Source organism: Halichoerus grypus, chromosome 10 (assembly GCF_964656455.1).
Source record: "Halichoerus grypus chromosome 10, mHalGry1.hap1.1, whole genome shotgun sequence".
NCBI classification, from domain to species: Eukaryota; Metazoa; Chordata; class Mammalia; order Carnivora; family Phocidae; genus Halichoerus; species Halichoerus grypus.
This window is the reverse complement of record NC_135721.1, coordinates 35,828,688-35,856,309: the sequence shown is the minus strand read 5'-3', so window position 1 is coordinate 35,856,309 and position 27,622 is coordinate 35,828,688. Positions and strand designations below refer to the sequence as shown.

At 48.5% G+C, this 27,622-nt stretch overlaps 1 long non-coding RNA gene across 1 annotated transcript; it reads left to right on the top strand.

Moving 5' to 3' along the window:
- Window positions 1–3,079: 3,079 nt before the first annotated feature.
- On the top strand, window positions 3,080–3,988 carry LOC144379344 (uncharacterized). Its single transcript, XR_013442168.1, has 2 exons — window positions 3,080–3,201; window positions 3,741–3,988. It is a non-coding gene; the product is annotated as an uncharacterized LOC144379344 (long non-coding RNA).
- Window positions 3,989–27,622: the final 23,634 nt, after the last annotated feature.

Sequence of the window (27,622 nt, the reverse complement as noted above, 5' to 3'; positions counted from 1 at the left end):
TGGGTGTTGAGTTTGAGAAGTTCTTTATAGATCTTGGATACCAGCCCTTTATCTGTAGTGTCATTTGCAAATATCTTCTCCCATTCTGTGGGTTGCCTCTTTGTTTTGTTGACTGTTTCCTTTGCTGTGCAGAAGCTTTTTATCTTGATGAAGTCCCAAAAGTTCATTTTTGCTTTTGTTTCACTAGCTTTTGGAGATGTATCTTGAAAGAAGTTGCTGTGGCCGATGTCAAAGAGGTTACTGCCTATGTTCTCCTCTAGGATTTTGATGGATTCCTGTCTCACATTGAGGTCTTTCATCCACTTTCAGTTTATCTTTGTGAATGGTGTTAGAGAATGGTCGAGTTTCATTCTTCTGCATGTGGCTGTCCAATTTTCCCAGCACCATTTATTGAAGAGACTGTCTTTTTTCCATTGCATGTTTTTTCCTGCTTTGTCAAAGATTATTTGACCATTGAGTTGAGGGTCCATATCTGGGCTCTCCATTCTGTTCCATTGGTCCATATGTCTGTTTTTGTGCCAGTACCATGCTGTCTTGGTGATCACAGCTTTGTAATATAGCTTGAAATCGGGCAATATGATGCCCCCAGCTTTGTTTTTCTTTTTCAACATCTCCTTGGCGATTCGGGGTCTTTTCTGATTCCATACAAATTTTAGGATTGTTTGTTCCAGCACTTTGAAAAATGTCATTGGAATTTTGATCAGGATGGCATTGAAGGTATAGATTGCTCTGGGTAGCATAGACATTTTAACAATGTTTATTCTTCCGATCCATGAGCATGGAATATTTTTCCATCTTTTTGTGTCTTCTTCAATTTCTTTCATGAGTGTTTTGTAGTTCCTAGAGTATAGAGAGGATTGAGGATTTGACGCAGAATTAAATTCTTCATGGACCCCTGTCTTCTGTTTCTGCAGATATTAGAGAAATGATAAAAAATTATGACCAAGTTGGGTCTATCCCAGGAATGCAAGCCTGGTAAAATATTAGAACCAAAATCAATGTAGCTCACTGTATTAGCAGAATGAAGGATTAAAATAAGGTCATTTCAATAGATGGGTAAAGCATTTGACAAAGTTTGATATCCATTCATGGTAAAAAACTGTCAGTAAGCTAGGAACAGTAGGGAATTTCCTCAAACAGTAAAAGACATTTACAAAACTCCTACAGGCGGATCACACTTAGAGGTAAAAGCCTGAATTGTTTCCTGAGCCCATTCACTCCTCCCCAGGAAAGCTTTCCTGACCCCTTGACCAGGTCAAACGCCCATTATACATTCCCCCAGGACCACCCTCTCCTCCAGAGCAATGCTCACAACTTCAGTTGAAACTGTGTTCATGCCACTATTTGGTCAACGTTCGTTGGCAGTGAGTTCCGTGATGATAGCATTCTTTTTTTTTTTAAGATTTTATTTATTTGAGAGAGAGAGAATGAGAGACAGGGAGCATGAGAGAGAGGAGGGTCAGAGGGAGAAGCAGACTCCTTGCTGAGCAGGGAGCCCGATGTGGGACTTGATCCCGGGACTCCAGGATCATGACCTGAGCCGAAGGCAGTCGCTTAACCAACTGAGCCACCCAGGCGCCCCCGTGATGATGGCATTCTGCCCGGTGCCACTGTGCTGTGTCCACACCAGACTGAGGGAGCGACTGAGTGAGCGGCGGGCGCAGTCCTGCTTGCACAGAGCTTGAGGACTGGGCCTGGGGGAGATCTATCAAATGAGCCCATTTGTACACCCATGAACTTGGCAGCAAAGATGAGGCTTGTGGTTCACTCTGGCCCCCTCCCCCACGGAGAATAGAAGCTGGCGCTTTGTCTTCTGGCTCGAGGCTGGTGGGGGTCCTCCAGGCCTCTCACTGCCCCCCCCCAACAAGTAGATGAGGTCCCTAGGGCCCGGGATGTGAAGCTGTGCACTGAAAGAACCACAAATGCTAGTTCAGAGCGAATGGTTGTGATAACTGCAGAGGGCGTCTGCGTGCAGCAAGTTCTGTGTGGTGGCTCGTTATGATCGATGCCCCGGATGGACACCTGCAGTTTGAAACCTTGGGCGGGATGCTGTAACTTGTAGGATCCTGGGGCAGAGCCCCTGCCGCTTAGGCTGCTTGCCCACCTGCCTTTGCTCTGGTCATCAGCAATCTGGCTTCTCTGTCCACGGTCACCAGACAGGACACAGGCCCCGGCCCAACCCCTTCTCCCGCCTGGAAGTGGACTTTCCCTTTCTTTCCAAGGATGAGTAGGCAGCTCCTCTCAGATAAAGGGGAGCAGTGCCAACTCCAGGACTTCTCCATCCGATGGTTGTTGGGGGAGGGGCAGGGCCGGGAGCTGTGCTGGCGCAGACTGTGCGAGTTTGAGAGGCTGGCTGCCGTCCACCCTGAGGACTAGGCGGCTGTGGCCGGAGCTGGGAGAGGCCCCTGGAGAAGTGTGTCAGGAAGAGGAGAAAAGGTGAAAAGGTGAGGGCAGGCAGGCGCCCCAGCTGTCTGGGGCATGTCCTGGCAGACTTGAGCCTCTGTTCACCGGCCTGGGCAGGTTTCCGTTCTGTGCCTTCTGAGAGGCGCCTTGTCAGCTGCTCCGTACGGCAAAGGGAAAGGGAGAGAGAAAGCAAGGCTTTCCTTCCCGAAGCCATCAGCCGTCGAAGCCACCCGTCAGCCGTAAAGTCTCTGGAGGACGCACAGCCCGTGTCTGCCGAGGCTGCCTCTCTCCTGAGATCTCCAAAGGATGATTGTTTTTTTTTATTTTTTTAAACGAAAATCATGACTCATGTAAGTATAAAATGAACGCACATTGAAGACTTTATTTGATTCATTTACTAATGAGGGAACCAGTTAGACGTTACCAGCAGTCCAAGGAGAATGCAACAGGCAAGTCGGAATACTGAGTGAATGTGCAAACAGGTGCAGAACGGACCGTGGCCGCTGGACGGACGGAGGTCACTTGCGTGTCTGCGGACGGGCACAGTGTGCATTCGTGCAGTGCTCTACCACTTACTGAGATGTCGCTCCTAGTCAAGGAAGGGCAGGGAGGCCCAGGAAGAGTATTCTGGAGGGAGCACGTGGTGATCTTTCTTGTCCATTTTAAATCTGTCACAGATCCAGGGAGAGGTGAGAGCAGAAGGAAATCTGGGCCTTCACCGAAACGAGAGAGCTGAGGCAGGAGACAGGCTTAAGATGAATGATGACAAACCCGTGCCCCGGGCTTCCTGATGTGCATGTGAGTAAGAAGTGGGGGCTGGGGAGAGAGAGGGGAGGGATAAATAGTACGTAAGTACGTACGTAAATAAGAGTTTATAAAGGGAATAAATAAATGAAAAGATAAACGAGAGGGAAAGGTACTCAATACATAAATAAGAGGGAAAGGGAAGAGACAAGCCTATAAGAAGCAAGAGGAGGCCTCAGGGAGGTGAGAGAAGAACTGTTTTTGCTCCTTCGCTCCTCGGCTCATTTCCTTGTCCATTCACTGAACATAGTTATTGGGCAGTGTGCTCCGCCCTGGAGTACAAGCTCAATCAGCTGCACTTGACCCTTACCACTCACATCCTACAGGGAAGGACACTGTGCGGTGGGCCGTTACACAGTGGTCCTTGTCCTGGTCCCTAGAGTCTGTGAATGTTACACCGCCCCCCCCCCCCAGCCTAGGTGGGTGCTGTATAAATTCAATGGCAAAAAGGAGTTTGCAGATGGGATTAAGTTCAGGACCTTGAGTTGGAGAGATGATTCTGGATCATCTGAATGGGCCTGATGTACTCACAGGGGTCCTGATAAGAGGGAGGCAGGTGATCAGAGGAGGAGAAGGCGATGTGATGGTGAAGCAGAGATCGGAGTGATGCGGACACAAGCCGCAGAGTGCTGGGGGCCTCTGGAAGCTGGTGGAGACAAGGAACACATTCTCTTCTGGAACCTCCAGCGGGAACCAGCCCTCCAACACCTCACCTGTAGCCCTATAGGACCTGGATTTTTGACTTTCAGAACTGGAAGAGAATAAATTTGTGTCATTTTCAGCCATTAAGTTTATGGTGATCTGTTACAGCAGCAGCAGGAAGTGAATACACACTCCGAACAAGTGCACTGTAGCATGATTGCAATGCAGAGCGCTCTGATGGGGAAACTGAGCCAGTCAGGGGAGCCACCGCCTGGTGTCCTGGGGGAAAAGGATTCCTGCTGACACCTGAGGGTTTTGGAGGATGTAGCTGGCAGAGTATTGGGCTTATTTTCGGTGGGGTGGGAGGGATGCTGTCCCAAAGTATACTGGAGGAGGGAATAATCTTGCAGAGGTCCCGAAGCAGTGTTTTCTTATGTATCAGGGGCAGAGGGAGGTTGGAGGCAGGAACCACTAACGTGTGGTTGTGGTGGTTTGCGCAGGGCGTACAGGCCCGAACCCCGTCGTGGGGTGAAAATGCAAAGGAGAAGAATTATCAAGACGTTTAGGAGGCTTTTGCAGGAAGGTGGGTGCTGTATAAATTCAACGTGGTGGTTTTGGACAAAGGGTTTAAACCATTAATTAGGCATTTAAAATAAGTATTAGCTTGGGTGGGTGGCACCATGGAGCTAGCTGGTGGCCTTTCTGTGAAAGCAGCCTTGAACTCCCTTCTCTTGGTGTCCTTAGAAAATGTGAACTCAGAGGTACCCACATTGCCTGCGTCTGTTAATAACTGGGTAAAAAGAAAGATCATATTTACCACGGCCTTGATTCTGAGACTAGCCTACAGTTCACTTTAAAAAACCAGAAAGTGTTTTGCTCATCTATACATTCCTAAAGGCCACACAGGCAGAAGCCTTAGCAGCCCTGGACCAACTCTCCAAGAGGCTCATTGTGGAAGTCGTGATTGGCCAGGGTACATTTCTTGGGATATCAGTGGTCCGCACGCCCATTTGCTACCTCGTGAACATGTCTTTTGGCCAGCCACTTGAGGTACTTGTTTGTGATTGTTTATTTGCTCTTTAATCCTCAGAGCTTCTCCCATGATGAATGCTTGTGAGCCAAATTATTTGGCAGGAGACTTTGGTGTCGTGGCCAAATGGGGAGCGGCAGAATGAATGTCTTTTCTTTTCTTTTTTTTTTTTTTAAAGATTTTATTTATTTGAAAGAGAGAGCACATGAGAGGGGGGAGGGTCAGAGGGAGAAGCAAACTCCCTGCTGAGCAGGGAGCCCGATGCGGGACTCGATCCTGGGACTCCAGGATCATGACCTGAGCCGAAGGCAGTCGCTTAACCAACTGAGCCATCCAGGCACCCTGAATGAATGTCTTTTCAAAACTCTCCTCCTGTTGGCCCTCTCCTCTTTCTGGTTGTATACGTGTCCCTTTTACAATTCTAGTGGCTGTCGAACACACCAGAACAGCTGGTCCCACAGCACAGATTTCCACCGCCCCCCCCCCCAGCCTGATACTGCATTGGCTCATGCTTTTTCACTGGAGGGTATGTGGTGGACCCTTTCTCTTGATTCCCCATATTCTTCACCTAAATTTCCATTTCTTATTAATTTATCATTTGCGGTGTTGGTTCTGTTTGGGGGATGCCTTGAAAGCTGCATGGGGTCTCACAGTGAGAGAGGGATCCATGCTCGGGTTCCCATGCAGGTGAATTTTGGATGATTTGTAACCGGTACAGTGGAAAAGTCCAGAATTGAGGGATGCAGGCCAGTATGAAAGACCCATAGATTTTAGGGCCCTCTGCCTGAAGGGTCATACGCCTGGGCAGCAAGAGCTCCCCTTAGCAGTGCTTTGTGAAGCTTGCACTGATCATTCTGACAGACATCTAACTTCAGTCTCTGTTAGAGTCTGTAGCATGTCCTGAAAACTTTAGGGAGGGCCAGAAGGCATCCTCTCTCTGTGACCTGCTAACACAAGGAGCTAAAGTTGAGTGTGTTCTGGGCACAGCCATGTTCTTGCCCTTCCATGTGGGGCCAAGCGTGTTGCTGATCACTCAGGGATCAGCCTGTATATGGACATTGACATTCCTTAGAAATGTGGCAACTAAAGTGATTTCCTAAAATTGGTAAACACAGCATTTCTTCGTTCTGCTTACTAGGCTGTGCTCTTGTCCAGGGAATTATTTTTTCCTCTTCTAGAATAGATTAGATTAGAATAGAATAGATTTTTCCACCTTCTATTTCCTCCTCCTGTGGGATGATGATAGGCATCAGCAGGAGGGGTTCTGAATTTTTGCAGGTGTTTGTGTTCTGGTCGACATTGTGATGATGTTGATTCCTGGCACCCCATGTTGAAACAGGTCTTGTTAAAGCTTATTGGAAAAGAGCTACCCCATGTAACCTGGATTTGTTGGAGCTTCAATTTAGAAACAATTTCTTGGCAATACTAGTTCTCTTGATCATACATGTTATAATTAAGAAGGTGCAAGAAATTTAGAGCCCTGGAGACCCAAGACCTTCCATGGAACGAGCATGCATATTGGCTCCTAAATAAGGAACGTTGTTGGGGTTCTATTAAACTGGGGCACCTGATAAGTTGCTGACTTGAGTCAAGGGTGTGGATCAGGAAATGGAATTCAGGAGGGGTGGACTGAATGTGTGGTCTGTGGCCTCACACACAGGCCTTTCCTGAGCCGCCTCCTCTGACAGCAGGTCCATGTGGCTCTGGTTTCCTAATGCTGGCTGCCCTCTGTATTGTCACATGAAGAACCTGTGTGCTGGGAGCTGGGGGCTGGAGAGGGGGGTGGGGGGTCTTCAAAGTCCTGTCCACATACCCCACCTGCAGACCAGAGTACTAAGGGTTTGGGTAGGCTGCAAATCAAGGAAAACCCAAAAGGCAGAGTTTTACAAGAAATGGGGTTTGCTTTTTCTGCCTGCAAGAAGGCTGAGTTGTTGGAAGTTCAGGGCTGGGTTAAAGGTTTAAGGAGGCTGAGGCTTTGATGGCCTCTTTGGCCTTCTCCTCAGAGTCATCTAGAAGGTGTCTGATACAGGTGGGGTGGGCCTGGGTTGGAGGGAGCAGTGGGCTGTGAGGCTGGCACTCCCTCTGGCTGTTGTGGGGAATGGCTATCAGGAAGCCTCCTCTCCACCTGGTCACTCTGGTATGGAGGCAACTCCTTTGTGATGGGATAATGTGCACTCATGCCAAAAGGCCAGACTGGATTCCCGGGGGGAAGGGGCAGCCCCGAGGCATGCAGGAGCTTTGGTGGGACTCATACTTCTTGTGTTCCTCGAGCTTTTCAGTCACCCCACTCAATAAGACCAGTGTTGTCCTTCCCAACAAGGCACTGTCTGGCGCTCTGTTAAACGCCTAGATGCACCCGAGCCCTTGGCCTTGCAGCGCTCACTTTGATTGCAGACCACACAGTGTTGAGTGGAGGGGGAAGCAGTGGTTACCTAGGGAGGCCCAGCATCGGGACCCTCAGGAGCTGTCATGGGACAAGACAGTGGGAGGGCTCCCACAGCTGGTCTTTGTTTACTGCTTTTATCTGCTTTGCCTTCAAAACTTGCCTCTCCTTCTTCCCTTCCACCTCTTCCTTGACTGTTCAGTTAAAGGTAGGCTGAGTTACCTACCATGCCCTTCCCTTTACCTGGATGACTAAGGAGAAGCTACCACAACTCAACAAGGCCCATGTCCTGGGGGCAGGCATCAGTGTCAGGCCCAGGAGTCAATGCGCAAGAAATGCACGCTGGTTTTTCTTTAACATAATTTAATTTCTCAGGCTCCCGTTCTGCACAGGCAGAGGAAGCTTACTCTTGGTCAGCTGGCATCCTCTGCCTTTCCTGAGGATGTGCTCAGTGCTACGGGCTTGGCTGGCCGCTTGGTCCTGGCGCCAGTGTCTTGCCACTTGAGTTCGTTAGAAGCTTTCCTGCCAGTTCTTGGTCATCGGGCCCTGCTGATCACTGCTGTTGTCTCTTGTTCTTACTTGATCCTGACTTTGCTTCAAGCCTGCTCTCTCTGGGCCCGGGAAGCTCTCAGGAGCTCCTACCCATCCCTAGGAAGAAGTCAGGTGAAGTTGGGTCTGGCTCGCTAATTCTGAACCATTAAATAGGTGTTTATCCTGCCTGCCTGTCCTGAGGAATTTAGGGTTTTGCCCCACTGTGGGCTTTAGCTTGGGGTCTGAGATTATCCTTCTGCTTATTGATCACCAAAAGGGCAAAGTGAGGATGGCACACACTTTGGGGCACAGGCCCTTCCCGGGACCCTCCACTCTGCTGAGGAGAGCACTGTGCAGCTGAAGCCAGAGACTTCCTTTGTTAGGTCACACATTCCTCCTGAACTCTGGTCTTATCCCAGGACCTGAGCTTTGCACTCAAAGATGAAGGTAAAGACTTCCATTTCCTCTGCTAAGTCACGTCTGGCTGAAGCAGGGAACACGGAATGACCCTGTTACATGACCCAGGAGAAGACCTTGGGAACAGAAGAGCCCCGTTGACCCTTCAAGAAATCCCACCAAATCTACATAAGAGGAATAGAGAAAGGAGGATGAAGAGAGGTTTTTCCCTTTTAATACCACACAGAATAAATTTTAGACTGTGTGTGTGTGTGTGTTTTAATTTTGGTCATTTAGATGGAAGAGAATTTAAGAACATATGAGTAAAAATAAACTTACATTTCAGTGCTCCTGGGGTCTCTTTGAAATGATCAGAAGTTAAGAAACTTAGTTACACTATTTTACTTAAAATTCTTTTTAACTTGTAAAGTGATCTGCTAGGCTATCAAACTTTTTAGGTGCACCCAAAATAACACCCGATTTCTGAAACCACCGTATTTTACACTTTCACTTCCCACATACACCAGCTCGGTGACAAGAAACCATCTGAACGATGTGCGGAATTGAGGTTCTCGGAAACATACCCAGGTCCTGCTGTTCGCAGTGTATCTGCTCAGCCGCTCCTTCTGCCCGATGTGTCCCCATCCCGTCCCTCCTGGTACACTCCTGCCTCTTCTTCAGGGACCCACTCCAGCGCAGTCCCCGCAGCTTCACCCAGCTGTCCTCCCCACCGCCAGCAGGGGAAGCCATTCTCTACCTGGGTTCCCTCCTCCATTAGAGCATCTCCCTCACTGTAGTAGAGAGACTGGGTCCCCTGAGTGTGTCCTTCCTCCGTGCTGTTGCAATCTATGACTTACACACCTCTTAGATACACTGCCTAAAATTTTAGACCCTCAGAATCTGAAAATCTCCCTTAACCCTGCCCGTTTGCCTGTTGAAAAAGGTGTTATCCCAGTGTGCATTGGTAGATCCTTTAGGTCCTGGGCATCTGGACTTGTGCTGGCCTAACGTGTATTTTGATGGGGTCACAGCTGTGAGAACAGAGAGGAACATGGCCTTTGGTATCCTGATGGGTGAGCTGCTTCATTCCCAGGGCCAGCTCTTATTGATTTCTCAATCTCCAGGGCTACTGTGGTGCCAGACACATAGTGTTATGGGTTGAATTGTGTCCCCCCAAAATCTTTATGTTGATATCCTAAATCGTAGTACATCAGAATGTGACCTTATTTAGAAATAAGGTGGTTGCAGATGTAATTAGTTAAGATAGAGATCATACTGGAAGTAGGGTGGGTCCCTAACCCAGGGTGACTGGTCCTTCTGAAGAGGGGAAATCTGGAAATAGACATGTACATCAGGAGAACATTATGTGAAGATGAAGGCGGAGACTGAGGAGAGCCTTCTGCATACCAAGGAATACCACAGAGGACAAGCAGATCACTGGAAGCTGGGGTGGAGGCATGGAAAACAGATTGTCCCACACGGCCCTCAGAAGAAACCAACCCTGTCAACACCTTGATCTTGGACTATTGGCCTCCAGAACTGTGGGGCAATAAATTTTGTCGTTTAAGTCTCCCAGGTTGTAGTACTCTGTTAAAACAGTCCTATAAAAGAATATACGTTGTATATATCCTGAGTAAATACCAATCAAGTGAATGAATGAATGAATGAATGAATGAATTAAAGTTTTCCATGAGAATGAAGAGCATCTCATGACAACTCATGGACCAATCCACACTTGTCCGATAACCTTAACATTGGGAGAGCCTTACCCCTTAGCAGCTGGTGTAATTATGTGAGGTCCATATGAAATATCTGGCATCCCACAGGCTTAATGACAATTAGTGGGATGATCTCAAGGGGGTGGGGTAGCCATGCGAAAACCTGTGCTTCTAAGAGGGTCTTGGAGTTTTTAAAAATGGAGGAAAGAACAAATGAGAAACCTTGCCGTCTTTGACATGTATTAATATGAAGTTATTTTTGAACCTTTTATTCTTTTAGGAAAAGACTTGCTTTTTCAGGGCAGATTAATTAAAGAGCATACACATCGGGGGCTGAGTTATGTTAGTCCCCCCCCTCCCCCGCTCCAGCAGTCTGGCTTTGTTCTGAGCCTCCAAGCTGCTGACTGAGCACTTGGGCAGGATGGGGTGGGGTGGGGTGGGGCATTTACGTGGTTGAAGACCAAGGTGGGATCTCATACCCTAGTCCTTGCTCATCAGTGCCCTTCAGCTGTTGTTCACACCCTCTTCCCCCTTGTGCCCAGATGTGAGGAGCCCTCATCATCCATCTTTATCTGTGGCTCTCATCCAGTTCACTGATGCTATATCCATGTAAATGTTTTATGTTTGAGCAGTGATATGGATTCCATTTAAGAGGTGTTGTGGGTTGGGCGCCTGGGTGGCACAGTTGGTTAAGCGACTGCCTTCGGCTCAGGTCATGATCCCAGGGTCCTGGGATCAAGTCCCACATCGGGCTCCCTGCTCTGTGGGGAGCCTGCTTCTCCCTCTCTCACTCCCCCTGCTTGTGTTCCCTCTCTCGCTATGTCTCTCTCTGTCAAATAAATAAATAAAATCTTTAAAAAAAAAAAAAAAAAAAAAAAAAGAGGTGTTGTGGGTTAAACCCAAAAGATGTTGACGACGTCCTAAGCCCTCGTACCTGAGAATGTGATCTTGTATGGAAATAAGGACTTTGCAGACAATGAAGTTAAGACAAAGTCATTAGGGTGAGTCCTAATCCAGTATGACTGGTATCCTTATAAAAAGGGAGAATGTGGACACACACACTCATGTGCACACAGGGAGAATATCCTGTGAACATAAAGGAGGAGATCGGGAGATGCATCTACAGCCACGGAACGCCACAGATTTCCAGCAAAGCCCCACGAGTGAGGGGAGGGGTCCGGACAGATTCCCCCTCACAGCCCTCAGAAGGTACCTGGATCCCGGGCTCCCAGCCCCCAGAGCTGGGAGATAATACATTTATTTCCATTGTTGAAGCCAGCCATCTCTGTACTTAGTTATGGCAGCCCTCGCACACTAATGCAGGGGGTGATCTGCAAGTTTGCTCTCCAGAACGGTCGCTCATCTGGAGGAGGGGCATCAGGTGGCCCTTTCCCATATATGAGCATCTCACATTTAAAGAAGCAGTTCTGGGCTGTCTGAGGACACTTGGCAAGTGATCATCTCAGTCATGAACTTCTGGAAGCAGCATTATGAAGAATTTGTTTTTAATAGTCTTTCATGGCTTTCTTCCTTCTCTTTTTGTGTGCTTCCTGGCACATAGACTGCTGCCATTTATGCCGAGGAGTGCTTTGGTCTGGGCTCCTGGTGCCCAGTTGCCAGGAGCCTCTGCGGGCAGGTGGGAGGCCGTGGAGTGTGTTCTCCGGCTTGCTGTCCCCTCACAGATCAAAGTGGAGACGTCCTTCTGGCCCCTCAGCTTGCTCTGTGACGTGTGTCTCTGCCGTAGGCCCTGCTGGTAGATGAAGGGGAAGCACAGGGTCAGAGAAGGCGGTTGAGGTCTGAATGTGTATGTCCCTGCAAAATCCTTCTGTGGAAGCCCAACCCGCCATGTGATGATACTTGGAAATGGGGCCACTGGGAGGTAATTAGGTTTAGATGAGGTCATGTGGGTGTGGCCTCTTATAAGAAGAGGAAGAGCCCAGAGCCCTCTCTCACCATGTAGGGACCCAGTGAGAAAGTGGCCGTCTGCAAGCCAGGAAGAGAGCTCTCACCAGACACCGCACCTGCCGGTACCTTGATCTTGGACTTCCAGCCTCCAGAATCGTGAGAAATAAATGTCTGTGGTTTAAGCCACTTGGTCTGTGGTGTTTTGTGACAGCAGCCCAAGCAGACTAAGACAGACGCTTTACTTTTCTGCTCCCCAAGAGCTGGGTCTCCTGGGAAGGAGCAGAACCTGTGAAGGCTGGGGTTTGAATCTGGCCACTCATGACTGGCTGTCGAGTCAGAGCAGGGACAAACCTAGCTGTGCCTAGAAGAGACAGGGTACTTTCCAGCCTCTCTTCAGTGGGTTTAGAAATCCAAATACGTATGAATTCTCCTAAGGCCACAGAATTAAGCTAGCTTCCCTCCAATTGGAGAAAGCCAGCCCCCTGCGTGCCTTCCTCAAGCACTTCCTCGTTCGATGTGCCGGAGGGTCCTGGGACCTCAGAGATGTGTCCCTGTTGCTGGGGTCCTGCAGACAGGAAGCCCACCGCCTCTTACACAAGCAAGCATTAAGGGAAGGGGGGACGCAAAAGATATCAGAAGCAGAAGGGAGGGAGCGCTCACTTCTAGACATGTGACACCTCTTCCACGATGTTGCCAGACATTTCCTCCTTGGCAGCCCGTCACCAGACCTTCAGTGAAGGTGAGCACTATAGTGACTCTAAAAACATTAACATGTATAACCTTTCCATAGAAGCCTATGAAGTAGATAAGTTTGCATCATTTTTCCCCCTGACTTATAGCCTGGATATTTTATTTTTGTGGGTAAGTTTGGTTCTGTTCAAAACTGGTCTATTGAGTATCTACCCTTTGTAAGCATCGGGCTAGCTCCTACTGAGGATAATTGCGCCTGGGACACGGTACCTGCCCTCAGGTGCACAGGCTTGTGAGGGGAGACGCCATGCACAGAACATTTACCTACAGTATGAGGCTGCGTGTCCCACACGAGTTACAGAGGATGGAGCAGGGGGAGGCTGGGTGCCCCGAGCACTGCGGGGCTGCCTTGGATCATACCTCAGGCGTGGTTGAGAGGGGCAAAGGCCATCCCATCCGGCGAGGGCTGGGGGTTCCTCCACTTCTTGACAGGTGGGGAGATTTTAGAAAGGCCTGGAAGGCATTCTGGTTGTGGGGCTGTCATAAGCAAAGTCTGGAGACAGCTGTGTGTTTGGGTTCACTGGGTGCTGGGAGCAGAAATCTCATGAAGGGGTGTAAGACTGGAGACGTCCATAGACAGAGATGGTTTCTGCCTTTGTAGACAGGCAGGGTTACACTTTTGTCTTCTGGGTCCCAGCTGTGAGTAGCCTACAAGGTATTTGAGCCTAGACCAAGTTTAAGGGAGGTCAGTTGGGTGGCAGAGTACGCTTTTGACTCGACAGCCAGTCATGAGTGGCCAGATTCAAACCCCAGCCTTCACAGGTTCTGCTCCTTCCCAGGAGACCCAGCTCTTGGGGAGCAGAAAAGTAAAGCGTCTGTCTTAGTCTGCTTGGGCTGCTGTCACAAAACACCAAGACCAAGTGGCTTAAACTTGAGCCAAGAGATGGGAGAGAGGAAGGAGAAACTCACAAAGCATAACCCAGGACTTGGGCTGGCTGGCCATGCAGGCCTGAAGGAGTGAAGGGCAAGGGGTGACCCCACTGAGCCTCTGCATCCTTAACCAAATTTGACATGGACTAGGCGCCTGGGTGGCTCAGTTGGTTAAGCGTCTGCCTTCAGCTCGGGTCATGATCCCAGGGTCCTGGGATGGAGTCCTGCATCGGGCTCCCTGCTCAGCGAGGAACCTGCTTCTCCCTCTCCCTCTGCCTGCTGCTCCCCCTGCTTGTGCTCTCTCTTTGTCAAGTAAATAATTAAATCTTTAAAAAATTTTTTTTGACATGGATCACATTAGAACATACTGAGTTTGTCACCTGTAGGTGCTTGTTCTTTTTCCATAAATATTGTTATTTAAAAACTCATTTCTTGCTTTTGTAATGAATAGGGGCTGAACTCTATGCACAGAGATGACTGTTTTGTTTATACTCAATGATAAACAGCACTAAGGACATCTTTTTTTTTTTTTAAAGATTTTATTTATTTATTTAGAGAGACAGAGATAGCAAGAGCGAGCACAAGTGGGGAGAAGAGAGAGAAGCAGATTCCCTGCTGAGCAGGGAGCCCGATGCGGGACTCGATCCCAGGACCCTGGGATCATGACCTGAGCTGAAGGCAGACGCTTAACCAACTGAGCTACCCAGGCGCCCCACTAAGGACATCTTTAAGGACACCAAAACTTCCTTTTCCATTTTGTCAGTAATAACTTTTACTTTGGCAAATGGAGGGGCAATTGAATACTATTGTCTTAAAGCTCCCTGGTGGAGCAGAGGTGCCCACTGGGGAGCATGGGAATCTACTTGGCAGAGGGCACCCCTCCTTTTATTTCCATATAGAAAGAGACATCAATTTGGGGAGTGCCTGCTCCTTCCCCAGGTGTCTGTGGCCCACGTTAACAATCTTCTCCAGTGAATTTCAAACTTCCTTTCCAATGAGCTGCAAAAGTAATTAAACTATTTATTTGTTCTGGTCCTGAAATCAGAGTTACTCAGTAAATTCCCAAAGTGCCTGAACCACGAGAAGTCAAAGGTAAAATGACATGTTTAAAAGTTGCCATAAATGCTGGCAACTGGACGTGATGATAAATCTGAGCCATTTCACATGGTCAGTTGGGTCAGTAATAAAAGACATGAACTTAAAATATATTTCTTCTTGCCTTTCATGGCCATAAAGATCAATAAATTTTGTAAAATTTAAAGATAAAGTGTGAGACATTTTGAATTTTATGTGAATGACTTGCATGGTGACAGTAACCATGTCGTGGCCCTTGGAATAGGAGGTAATTTACAGTTGATGGTTTCTTGGCAACATATATTTGCATTTTGGAGGTAATATTTAAAAATCACCCAGCACATGGTTTCTGATAAAATGCATAACTCAGGTACTTGGAGTTGTTTTATAGGAAAAAGATGAAGGCACATTGTGTAGTTAGGATCCGGGCACGTTGCTCCTTCCTTGGGAATTATGAGCATGGAAACCTGGCTCCCGCCAGGGAATGATAAAGTGTGCCTGTGGAAAATGAGTCCCAGACTTGAGCTCAGTGCCAGAGTGCTCTGAAGTTCAGGGCTCTCCCAGGACTGTCTGCATCGTTCCCGTCTCGGCTGTGACCACTTGAAGCTGCAGGGGCAGGTGGGGCAGGGGAGGGAGGATTCCCTGACTAAAAGGGGAGTGCTGGGACATGTGCTGTCATGCTGTCAATGGGTGCACTGTGCCCCCAACCTCTACCCAGGCTTGAAGCCTTGCTCTCTGACACTTGGTTTGAGAGGACCCAGGAGAGGGATGGAGATGTGCCTTCACAGCCAAATTCTACTTAATGTGGAGGTCTGTCTGTTCTCTTTGTGCAGGAACGTGTGTGTGTGTGTGTGTGTGTGTGTGTGTGTGTGTGTTGGAGGACTAATGTGCTCTCAATGCTAGTTGCCATAGCACTCTGCCCCTTCTTGGAACAACCTCTTTCCAGGTGTAGGGGCTGGGTGAGCCTGGAAAGTGCAAGCTATCCATTGGCTATTCAGTTTTAACTGGTATCTAATTGTAGTGACTAAGATGGGTCTAGGGAGCTTTGTGCTAGGTGACTGACCTAGTTAGATGGGGTAGGGGTGACAGTCAGGGAGAGCTTTTTTGAGATAATAGTACTTGATGTCTGGGGCACCTGGGTGGCTCAGTCGTTAAGCGTCTGCCTTCGGCTCAGGTCATGATTCCAGGGTCCTGGGATCGAGCCCCACATTGGGCTCCCTGCTCCGCAGGAAGCCTGCTTCTCCGTCTCTCACTCCCCCTGCTTGTGTTCCCTCTCTCACTGTCTCTGTCAAATAAATAAATAAAATCTTTAAAAAAAAAAAAATAGTACTTGATGTCTGAAGGATACTCTGGGAGGTACAGGGAGGAGAGGGAGTCTCAGGCAGAGCCCGCAGTGCCTGCGATGGTCCCAGGGGACAAAGGGGCTTAGCATTGTAGGAGAAACTGAGGTGGGTGGGGCATAGTATGGGAGGTTAGAGGGGTGTAGTCCAAGGCTGCTGAGAAAGGCAGGGGCCAGGTCCAAGGACATTGGGTATCCAACAAAGGGTTTCAGCAGGAGAGTGATGTGAACAGATTTGTGTTTTAAGAATGTTGCTCTGGCTTCTGTGTGGGGAAGAGAGCAGGAGTGGGAGGAGGGTGTGACAGAAGTCGTGAGACCAGTCGGGGCTATAGCAGTAGACCAGATAGGAGATCAGGGAGCCTGGACTCAGAAGGTGGCCATGGACACAGAGAGGAGTGGATAAATTCAAGGTGTCTTTGGTGATAGAATTGAGTTGTGGTTAGTTCTCAATCGAACATTGTCTCTATTCATTGCCTCTTTGCATCTTCCTTGCCCACTGATAGTCACTTCTAATCTGTTCAGCTTCTGATTATAACAGGGGAAATGGTCACACGTCCCCAAAGGTGTGTGCCTTTTCACTCCCTCACATACACCTGCATGATCTCCGACAGCATATACTTGTGAGCCCTGAAATTGCCAAAGAAGGTTTATTCCCTCTTGGGTTCCAGTATTAGTCAGGATAGACTAAGTTTTGCTGCAGTAACAAAATTTCCCATAATCTCAATAGCTTAACAACAAAGGTTGGCTGATTATGAATGCTGTCTGTCCAACGAGAGGGATGCTCTGCTCCACACAGTCACTCAGGGACCAAGGCTGGTAGGAGCACCTCGTTCTTTAGGCTGAACAATCTGGAACATGAGACGGAAGACACTTGAGCTGCTTCTGTATGTGTCACTGCCACTCATGGTTCTGCCAGACTCCTCGCCATGACCCTGTCTTACTACAAGGAAGCTGGGAAATGCAGAGAAACTCACTGAATTGCCGGATAACTAAGTGAAACATTCGGTGAGTATTTCTGTTTCTGCCACAAGCCCAGATTCAAGGCAGAGGAGACCCAATTAGTGAAAATCCAGAGAGCTGGTAAAAAGGATTCATAGCTTTACACAGTACAGGGAAGGTGGTTCTAGTACAGAGGGGCTAGTTTCCCAGAGCCTGGAGAAAAATGCCAATAATAATAATAATAATAGTAATAATAATAATAATGATTTTCCTTCTTCTTCTGTCACCTCACAATATTTAGTAATAGCTTAATCTGCTTAAGACAGTGTATAATTTTCCCTCATGCCAAAGCCATAGTCTGATGGGGTCACCACAGGCCCCGTGGCCCAGGGTCTCACCTGGATCCCCATCCACCCTTTCCCAAGCATAGCATCGCACAGCCCTCTGCTTTGCCCTTCACCATGGTGACAGCCAGCCTCCAGATGGACCCCAGGGATTCCTTCCTGCAGGCTGACTTGTATAACCAATATTGTGAAAAAGACAGCATGACTCCTGAGGCCAGGTCATACAAGACATTACCCCTTCTGCCATTCTCTGGATGGCGTGGATGATTCGCTCTGGGGAAAGCTGGCCACAACCTTATGGGGACGCTCCAGCAGCCCCTTATAGAGAGGGCCACCGGTGAAGGACTGAGGCCTCCTGCCGACAGCCAGCATTCACTTGCCAGTGGTGTGCATGAAGTGTGTTGGAAGTGGGTTCTCCCCAGATGACTGCAGCCCCTGCAAAAGCTGCCTGCGATCTCAGGAGACGCCCTGAGCCAGAAACATGCAGCTAAGCCTCCTGAATTCCTGATCCACCTCAATTTTATGAGATACTCAGTGTTTGTCATTGCTGAATCTCTAAGTTTCGGATTAAATTATTAAGCAGCAATGGATAACTGAGACACCCCAACTTCAACAGACTTCTCCTCATGCCCTTGTGCTGGGTCACCACGGGGCATTCCCAGATTCTCCTGTAGACTTGGCTGCTCCAGCCTGTATGTTTCCACAGCATGTGGCTTTTCACTTGACTTCCTCTTTATTTCTAAATTGCATTGAAGTTGTTTCTTTCCTTGTCAGCCTCTTTCATTTGAGGATGGGCTGCTTGAGGACAACAATCCGGTCTGGCTCCCTCTTGTAACCTCATATTTGGTGGCATAGTTTGATGATATTAGCAAACACTTTTATGGCTTTTAGTTCATACTACATGGTTTTAAGACCTTTACACGTATTGACACATTAAATCATCCCATAACCTCTGATTGAGGTACTGTTATGAGCCTCAATTTTACATGTGAGGAAACTGAGGCACAGAGAACTTGAGTAACACACCCAAGGTTTCACGGCTGATAAGTAGCAGAATCAGAATTATGAACCCAGCAGTCAGGCTCCAGGAGCCCTGCTCTTGTCTTGCTCTTCTATCCAATTTGGATTGTGTTTCTTGGGAAGGGAATGAAAAACTATCAAGCAGGCCAAGCACTCAAGGGACTCGGAGAAAAGATTTATGAGAAGAAGGGAAGTAGTGAGCATAGTAAGTCAGGGAATGACAGGAAAGGACAAATGGGCAATATTAGAATCTCAGAGAAATAAAGAGACTTCTCTTGCCTGGCAGAATAGTTTTCCAGTTTCTAGGTTAGAAGCTCGATTGCAGTTGGGATTAAATCTATAGGAAATGCAGAGAAGGGGTAGATCATGTGATTTGTGAAGTTAGGGAAGTCTGAAATAAAACAGAAATAGCCCAAAGGAAATCTGTAGTATTTCTGTCTGTTTCCATGTCTGTCTGGCTGTGAATGCCATTGGGTGGGTCAGCCTAGCTCACTGCTTCCTTTAGGGCCCATCTAAACTCCTCGTATCTGGGTAAGTGTGGGGGACAGACACACAGGACCTCTGCGTGACGCTTGCTGACCATTGCTGCAGGCTGCCCCTTCCCACTGTGTGCCTGGAGTGCCAGGCAGGAGGGGCAGTGCCAAGTACACGGTGGATGTTCAGGACTGCAGAGCCGGCAGAGGAACGCCCCAGGAGGACAGAAAATACACATCGGAAAAGCAACCAAGGGCAAAATAAGATCCAAGACAGCCAGCTGTTTGCAGAGCACAAGTTCTTCCTGGGTTTGGTCCAGACTATTAAAAGTCCAGGCTATTCAAGTAGAGAATGTGTTTGAGATGCTTAAGAGGAATCCTAATTGTCATCACAGCCTGTTAGGTATGCTCTCGGGGAGGAGACCATCTTCAGGGCAGGACTGTGGGTGTGTGTGTGTGTGTGTGTGGAGGAGTCTGATCATCTGCAGACGGCCCCAGCTCCCATGATGCCTGGCCCACGGCAACGTCCACAGGTGTACCTGCTGCGCATCCGTCCCCTGAGCTGGAACCACTCACATGCAGGTCTCACTTTCTGAGCCATTGATAACAACAAGGGCTGGCTTTGTAAAGACCTGCAGCACTCAGTGGTAGAGCTAGGGAGGGTGGTCGTTCATCTTATTGGCAACAATGGGCAGAGGGAAGAAAAGGGCCCATTTCCGGGCTGACGGGAGCCAGCCATCAAAGGCTGCACTGAACTTGGGCTGCTTGCTTTTGCAGTGGCTCCGGTGGCTGTCCCAAGCTTTTCACTGCCTCTAAGTGATCCTGCTCTTATCTTCCATTCATGACACTCTTCAGCAGTGTGTCCTTAGCAGCATCATGCTCCAATCACTGAGTTTAGCAAGGGGCATTTTACACTATGAGTACAAGATACACAGAGATAGAAAATTATAGGTGCACAGAGCACGTTATGGACCTCACTGTATTGCTACCCTTAGAAAGGCTTGCCCGGCACTGGGCTGTGAGGCAGCGTGTGCTGGCCTTGAAGCAGCTTGGAAAGAAGAGCTGCCCAAAAGCCTTTCTGGTGCTTTCCTCAAGGATGTTGTTCATGACTCATCCACTGTGGGAAGGATGCTAAGGATGCTAATGGCGGGTGGGGATTCCACCATTGATCAGCACTAGTAAGAGCTGCTTCTTCCAAACAATGCCTTCTTTGTGTCCAGTGGACAGTCTGAATCGCGATGCTGCCTGGGCTTTCTTCACGATGGCTGCTGGGGCGCACAGAGCTAGAGTGTGACCTGGCTTGCAAGTGTCCACAGTGTACATGGCGTCAGCTAAGTGACTTCGTCTTTTCTTATCATTTCTTCCCTCCCTGTTCATTCCATTGTATTTTCTGTGTTTTGATAGCTGACTTAAATTCATTTTGGGGCAAGGTGGGGTATTAACTAAGAACTAGATAAATATTTGTAATTTAGACTGTGGTGAATACGGAGTCCATCCTGGGGAATAGTGATTCCATTGTTAGGGATGCCCTGTCTAGTTGTAGGGGAATGATTCCTTTCCTTCTCTCCTTGGCTAGAAGTATATCATTTTTGATGGATTCTTTGATTCTGTGGCTACTTATTCTATGCCAGGCCCCACGGTATGCCTGGGGCAGAGCTACATTCCAGTGGCAGGAAATAGGCAAAGACTCTGTAAATGGGCAGTGACAGTAATTATAAATGGGGCCTTCCTTCCTCGAAGGAAGTAAACAATTGGCAGAAAATGAGAATGGGGTGTCTTAGGCATACTGTGCTGCCATAACAAAATACCATAAACCAGGTGGTGTCAACAATAGACATTTATTTCTCATAGCTCTGGAGGCTGGAAGTCCAAGGTCAAGGTGTGGGCAAGGTAGGTTTCATTCTGAGGACTCTTCTCATGGCTCGAGGGAGACTCTCATCTGGCCATGAACTCACATGGCCTCCAGTTTGTTCATGCATGGTGGTGGTGGGGCACAAGCGAGTTCTCACGTCTCTTCTTATAAGGACACTAATCCTATTGTGGCAGGGTTCTACCCTTATGGCCTCATTTAATCTTAAAAACCTCCCTAAGGGCCCTGTCTCCAAATACAGTCACCTTGTGGTTGGGGCTTCAACATACAGATTTGGGGGGACACAAATATTCAGTTCATAAGAGGGAGGGGTGGATCTACTTTCTATAGAGTGATGAGGGAGGCCCCCTGGGAAGAGGGCAACACAGAAGTTGAAAGCTACAGGGTGAGAACGAGTGGGCCGTGGGAGATGTAGGTGCGGAAGAACGGAAGGGCACAGACCGAGAACGGCCAGAGCAAAGGCCTCGAGGCACCACTGAAGCCTGGTGTGGCTGGAGCTGCTGAGCAGGTAGAACTAGCACAGGTTGAGTGGAGAGATGGGCAGGGCCTTGTCAACCAGCCAAAGTAACAAGTTCAGGTTTAATGTTGCATCCAGTGGGGCATCATGGGAGGATTTTAAGCAGAGCAATGTCACGATCTGGGTCAGACTTCACAAGCTGTGTGGGAGGGGGATGGATTGGAGGGATTGGGAGTGGAGGTGGGGAGCTGAGTGAGGAGACTGTTGCATCAGTTGCGGTAAGAGGGAGAGTGGCTGGGACCCAGGTGGTGGCTGTGGTCTAGGGAAGTGAGTAGGGTCTGTTGATGGAGAAAATATGGGAGGCAGGGGAAAGGGGGCACTCAAGGACAACTCCTAGTTTCTCACCAGACCAGTCAGGTGCATGGTGATGCTCTCAACTGAGATGGGGGAGCATGAGGGGAGAGAGATGGCATGTGCAAGGTGCACGATCAGGGTTAGCTATCCTTCCATTCATGCCTTCATTCCAGGATTGCTAGAGCCTAGACCCATCTTCTAGGGAAAGCCTATCTCCTACAGACCCCTTCCAAATGGAAGTCTCCCAGACATCTCAAACTTAACTTGCCCAAAGTGAGACTCTTTCCAGCTGGGAACCTGCACCTTCATGATAACACCTGGCACCTATTCCTGCAGAGCTGCCATTGTCCTAAACATTTCATACATATGATCTCGTCCTAGATAGGACCCCGTGGGGCAGGGGTGCCTCTCAAGGAACCTGGATTCACCTGGAGAGCACGTATGGGATGAGAAATTTGGAGGGCCTGGCCTGAACCAGTACTGTCTCTCCCTGGCAGCAGGTGACAGGAGGCGAATACAGAGGAAGACAGCAAGGAGGAGGGACAGCGGGAGAAAGACGCATGTAGAGGGAAGGACAGTGTGGTTTGTTGAAAGCCTCAGCACTCCAGAAAGGTGAAGGAAGAGGGCCCTGCCCTGGACCTGGTGATCTTGGGAAGGACATGTTCTCTTGTCCCTGATCCATGCTGTTTGAGTCCCTAGGGCGGGACAAGGAGGTTCTGAATGCAGAGTTTGTGGGTGTGGGCAGCGGGGCTCATGGCAAGATAAGCTGCTGGCCCCTGACTGCTGAATCCTTCAGCTGGGGGCGCCCCTTTGGGTGGAAAGGATGGGGTCCTAGAGACTGGAGGATGGAGCTGGGCTGGCTGTGGAACCTGGGGAAGAGCATGTGTCCTCTCACAAGCCTTTCTTCCATTTCCCTGTTTTCTTAGTAAACAGGCCTAACATCCCCAGACTAAGGAGGCAAGGGGCTGGCTGTGAGAAAGTAGGGGATCATACAAAATTTGTAAATGTGGGTCCATGCTACAAAAAAGAAATTCTTGTGAGTGTCAATATTTTGTGAGCCAGCACTCGAGGGACCTAATTTCCTTAATACAGTAATAACAAACATTTCCCTTTTGTTCATGACTTCATGTAAATATTTCCTTCATGTTTAAGCCACTGAATTGACAGTGAAACAAAAAATAAAGGCATTTAGATACCCACTTTAATTTGAAGAACTGACAGACTTCAGGAGAAAGACACAGTCACTGCGCGTCCCTGTGTTTGTCACGGACTGGCTAAATCGTCACCTGGGTGTTTCCGGTGCTGCTAGCTGGTGGCTCCGTGCACTAAGACACTACTTAAAATTCTTGCAATGGCTTTAAAATTCCTGGTTTTATCAGCCCAGGTGAAAGAGTAAATTCTTATCAGTTACTGTGATAGAATTTATTTTAACCTCCAGTTGTAGGATAGGTTTTGGAGTCAGGATTGCCCTTATACTTTAATCCCGATCCCACCACCGTGACTTGGGGCAGGCTTGCTTCTGTCTTGGAGCTTCTGGCGTCCTGTATGCAAAATGGGTGTGATTGCTTCTCTCTCAGATCTGTCTTGAGGAGTTAAAAAAAAAAAAAATGGCACATGTAGAAGCACTCAGATCAGTAAATATCTCTTCTTACCTTTTTTGTTTGTTTGTTCCCATCTGATCTGATTACCTAAGTCAAGAGTTTGCCTGGCTCATGGAAAGAGGAGACCCAATTTTCCAAGTGGGACGGCTTCCCTAGCTGTGTTTTGTGTGCTGGATCTCCTCCACATCATTTGGTCGTGGTCCGTGTGGGCACTGCAAAGGGGAGACAAATTAATGCGTGAGGGAAATGGAGAAAGGCTAGTGCTTGGCAGGGCCTGGGCAGGGACAGAGTCCTGTGACTCTGGCCACACATCACCTTGAAGACTACACTTCCCAGCTGCCCTTGCAGCTGGATGTGACCCGAGAGGAAGCGCTGTGTGAGAATTCCGAGGCGGTCCCTTAAGGGAGGTGATTAAGACTGGGCACCACAATTCCCATTTTGCCCCTCCTTTTTCCCCCTTTCTGGGATGTGGGTAGGATGGCTGGAACCACAGGTGACTCTGAATAAGGTCATGCGCTGCAGACAGTAGAGCGGAAAGATGGAGGGAGATTATACGTGTTCTCTAGATGAATCCAGATTCCCTGAGCCATCTGGGCCTCCATTTCTTCCGAGGCACACTCATCTCCCAAGGGCATCTCTAAGATGAGAAAATATGTATAAACTGTTGAGGATAAGGCAGCCCGCAGTGGTAGGTGTCAGGTGTTGTGAAGGCTCTGGTTCCCCCTGGCAAGGCTGTTGGTTTGGGCTGGTGAGTCACTGCGGACCTCCTGGAGCTACCGTATTAACCCCGGACTGCCTACTTTCTGTCTTCCATGGGAGAGAATAAACCCTCCTCTCTTTAAGTTGCTACTATTTTTGATCTCTCTTAACTGTAAGCTGAGCTTAATTTCTAATGAATATACCTGCCAAACTATTATCTCAGAGGCAATAACAGGAGCAAAGCAGATCGGCTCACATTTCCCTTCCTCTCCAAGTCTTACCTAGCCCCGGGAGGTGGTGCGTTCCTTCTCTGCTTCTCCGCTACCTGGTGATCAGTGGCTGAATCCAGAACTGCTGCTAGCCTCTACAGGGTCTTTGCACCCGTTAGAAAAAGGCACCCCTTTCCTAAGACACTTCCCTGTCACCTACCAGAAAAATGTCTTTATGCAAATTGACGATGCCTGTGATGGGAGAGGAATGTGCCCTTCAGAAGTGGCCTGCACATGATGCTCCCGCACCACCACCTGTGGCCTCCCCAGCCAGTGATTGTGCCCACTTTGGGGTTAGTGCTCCCCCTTGCCACCCAGATCTTGAACTTCTTTTCCAGGCCTTCCACCTGTACCTCGCAGAGGCCTCAGAACAGCCAGCCACGGGGCTGGGAGCAGAAAGCAGCCAAGACCATGTGAGATGGGGCAGAGGACAGATTACAGCAAGTTCCTGGTGATTAATTACATGAGGGGCTGATGTCTGTCCCCATCATTTGGCCTAGTCAGTTGGCAAAAGTCCTGATTGTTGTTCTTATTCTGGCCCACATGTCAAGCCGTCTGGCAGGCTCAGGCTGGAACGAGGCAGGCTGGATGTGCAGGGCTACCTCCCTCACTCTCCCCAGAGATCTCTGGGGTTCCCGGGCTCCCCACTTTCCCCTGTGGCTTTTATTGTGAACAAGACAGATGGGGTCAGAGACAGCTCTGTGAGATCTTGCTTACATAAGTACCATCTTGCAAAGGAAAGAGAAAACCCAGGCCTTGATTTCGTGCTTTCCAGACCATCTTCAGTCCAGGTTTCTGGGGCTGGCTTTGGGATAATCCTTCTTTTCCTCTTGAGCAATTTCCCCACACCCCTGCCTGCCCACCCACGGCGGATTAAAGGAATGGAGGAGAATGTCCTAAGCCCCAGACGGAAAGGTGCCAGAGCTGTGAGAATGTTGCTCTTGACTTTATAAGATGGCCAGCATCGGTCTGAAGAAATATGATCTGACATAGAAAGAGCTCATGGGACTTCAGAAATTACCAAATTTGCTATGAGAAAGTTACTTGCCCTAAAAAAAAAAAATGGACTCCTAGTCTGTTATAGTTTAAGTTTCTTTGTTTTGTTTTTGTGTGCGTGTGTTATTGAGAGAAAAAAAGTTTTAAGTAGCTTTAGCTTGTTCTGCAAAGAATATGAAAGCTAAATTGAAATATTATTATAGACTCAGGGAATTAGAACATACTTACAAACACCCCCAAATGTATAAAATAAAACAAATGCTGTTTTCTTCAGAGAAGCCCCCTGGGTGATGTAAACTTATTCTAACCAAGCCCTGAGGGGATCTGCCCAGAATCGATCGGGAACCATCCTCCCCACATTCCCCCAGAAGCCCAGGATGGCCCGCAAAAACACCAGCTGGCTGGGAGTAGAGATGCATCTTGTCCCTGGCCCCTCTTTGGTTTACACTTTGACTGTAAACAACTTAGACTGTTTGCAGAAAGCTTACCTACCTTCAGAGGACAATTTGCCACCATTTAGGATCCTGATGAGAGAGGCCACAGTTTTGAGGCACTTGCCAAAATGTAATTCGAAAAAGTGTTCTGAGCCATGGAAGCTTCATGCGAAGGAGCATGTGGCCTCCCACAGGGAAGACATAGATTGGGGGAGGGGCGGCGCTCACTGAAAATCGAATTCAGATGTATTTTCAAAAAACAGCTTCGAGGAGTGCATCTGACCTGCCTCCAGTCAAGGTCTGAACTCCCATGCCAACTGGGAAGAACAGAATGGGCACTCCCTGACCATAGGAATCTGATTGCAAAAGCAGGAGCTCTCATCCCCGGATGTGTGTTCTAGATGGGACTTCAGTCGTAGCTGAAAAGGAACCCTAAACTTTTGTCAGTGCTAAAAGACTTCTTATGGATCAAGTGCTTTGAAATATTTTTATTAGTAGAGGAAAAACTAATCACATACCGAAAAGATTGTATTTCCTTAAAATGCACCCATGTAACAGTTAAAGGCAGGCAGGGGGATGACACATTTAACCCACAACTTGCTGAGTTTGATTTGATCGAAATGTTGGAGTCGCTGGAGACCCTTCTGGCAGTTTGTGCTGTGGGGTGAGCCTGTACTAGGTCCACGGACTTAGGGTTCTATATTTGCAAGAACAAGCAAAGTCAGGAGATCAGGAGTCAGGCACCTGTGTGTCCTCTTGGAGACCCAGAGCAGGAGGGAGGGGTCTCAGCTGCATCCATCTGTCAATATGCCTGCTTAGCTGCCTGGGCAGTCCCCAGAGGAATGCCTCCTGAGGGAATGAGCAGGCGATGGAAGCATTTGAAGAGAGGCAAGACACCTGTCCGACCCTTTGCGACAGGCTGGAGTCACAGGGCGCCGCCTGTACAGTTGCCGGGGTCCTGCACCCAGAAGGGCCATGCCTGGTTCAGCACTCTGCTCTTGCCGTCTTGCAATTCTGCATGCTTTTTGCTCAAAGGACCCTAAGTTCCATGTGCACGGACTCCTGAAAATTATGTAACTGATCCTGATCGTGAGTCACGTCAGTCACCCCAAAAATAACAGCTTGGGTGCCTTAGGTGGTCCTGCTGGGTCTAAGAGAGGTCACATGACTTCGGAAACCACTCAATCTGTTATGAGGAAGTTACTGGCCCTCGAAAACAAAGGGGCTCTTACCAGGTGTCCGTCGACAGATGAATGGATGATGTGGTATATATATATACACACAATGGAATACTACTCAACATTCAAAAAAATGTGCAACGATGTGGATGGAACTAGAGTGTATTATGCTAAGTAAAATAAGTCAATCAGAGAAAGACAATTATATGATCTCACTGATATGTGGAATTTAAGAAACAAAACAGAGGATCGTAGGGGAAGAGAGGAAAAAATAAAACAACGAAACCAGAGAGGGAGAAAGAGACTCTTAATCATAGGAAACAAACTGAGGGTTGCTGGAAGGGAGGGGAGTGGAGGGATGGGGTAACTGGGTGACAGGCATTAAGGAGGGCACGAGATGTAATGAGCACTGGGTGTTCTATGCAACTAATGAATCATTGACCTCTACCTCTGAAACGAAGAATACACTATATGTTAATTAATCGAATTTAATTAAACAACAAAGGGGCTCTTAGTCTGTCATCATTAAAATGGAAAGGGTTATTTACAGTGTGTTTCATCCACTGTGGACAGTGATGGTAGCTCCTGAACTTTAGGAGACGTGTGTTACACGTGTTAGCAAGCCCGCTGATCCCATGCCGGTCACCCTCAGGCGGCTGAAGTGGAAGACCAGTGAGTGAGAGGAAGACATTGTTTTTTTTTTTTTCTTTAAAGATTTTATTTATTTATTTGACAGAGAGAGACACAGCGAGAGAGGGAACACAAGCAGGGGGAGTGGGAGAGGGAGAAGCAGGCTTCCCCGCGGAGCAGGGAGCCCGATACAGGGCTGGATCCCAGGACCCTGGGATCATGACCTGAGCCGAAGGCGGACGCCTAATGACTGAGCCACCCAGGCGCCCGAGGAGGACATTGTTTTTATCAATGTCGTCATTTCCACAAGTTGCTGATTACATGACTGTGAACAGACCAGCGGTCCTCAGGCGGTCACTTGCAAACCCGGCTGAAGTCTGGAATCAGCAAGCCACCTTCAAGCTATGGATGCAGTAATGGCTGTGAGGCCATCTATTGAGCCGGCTTCCAAGTTCAGAGTAGCTGGTGCTCGCTCTGATCCCCAATCTGGATGGCACTGCAGGGTCGGTGTTC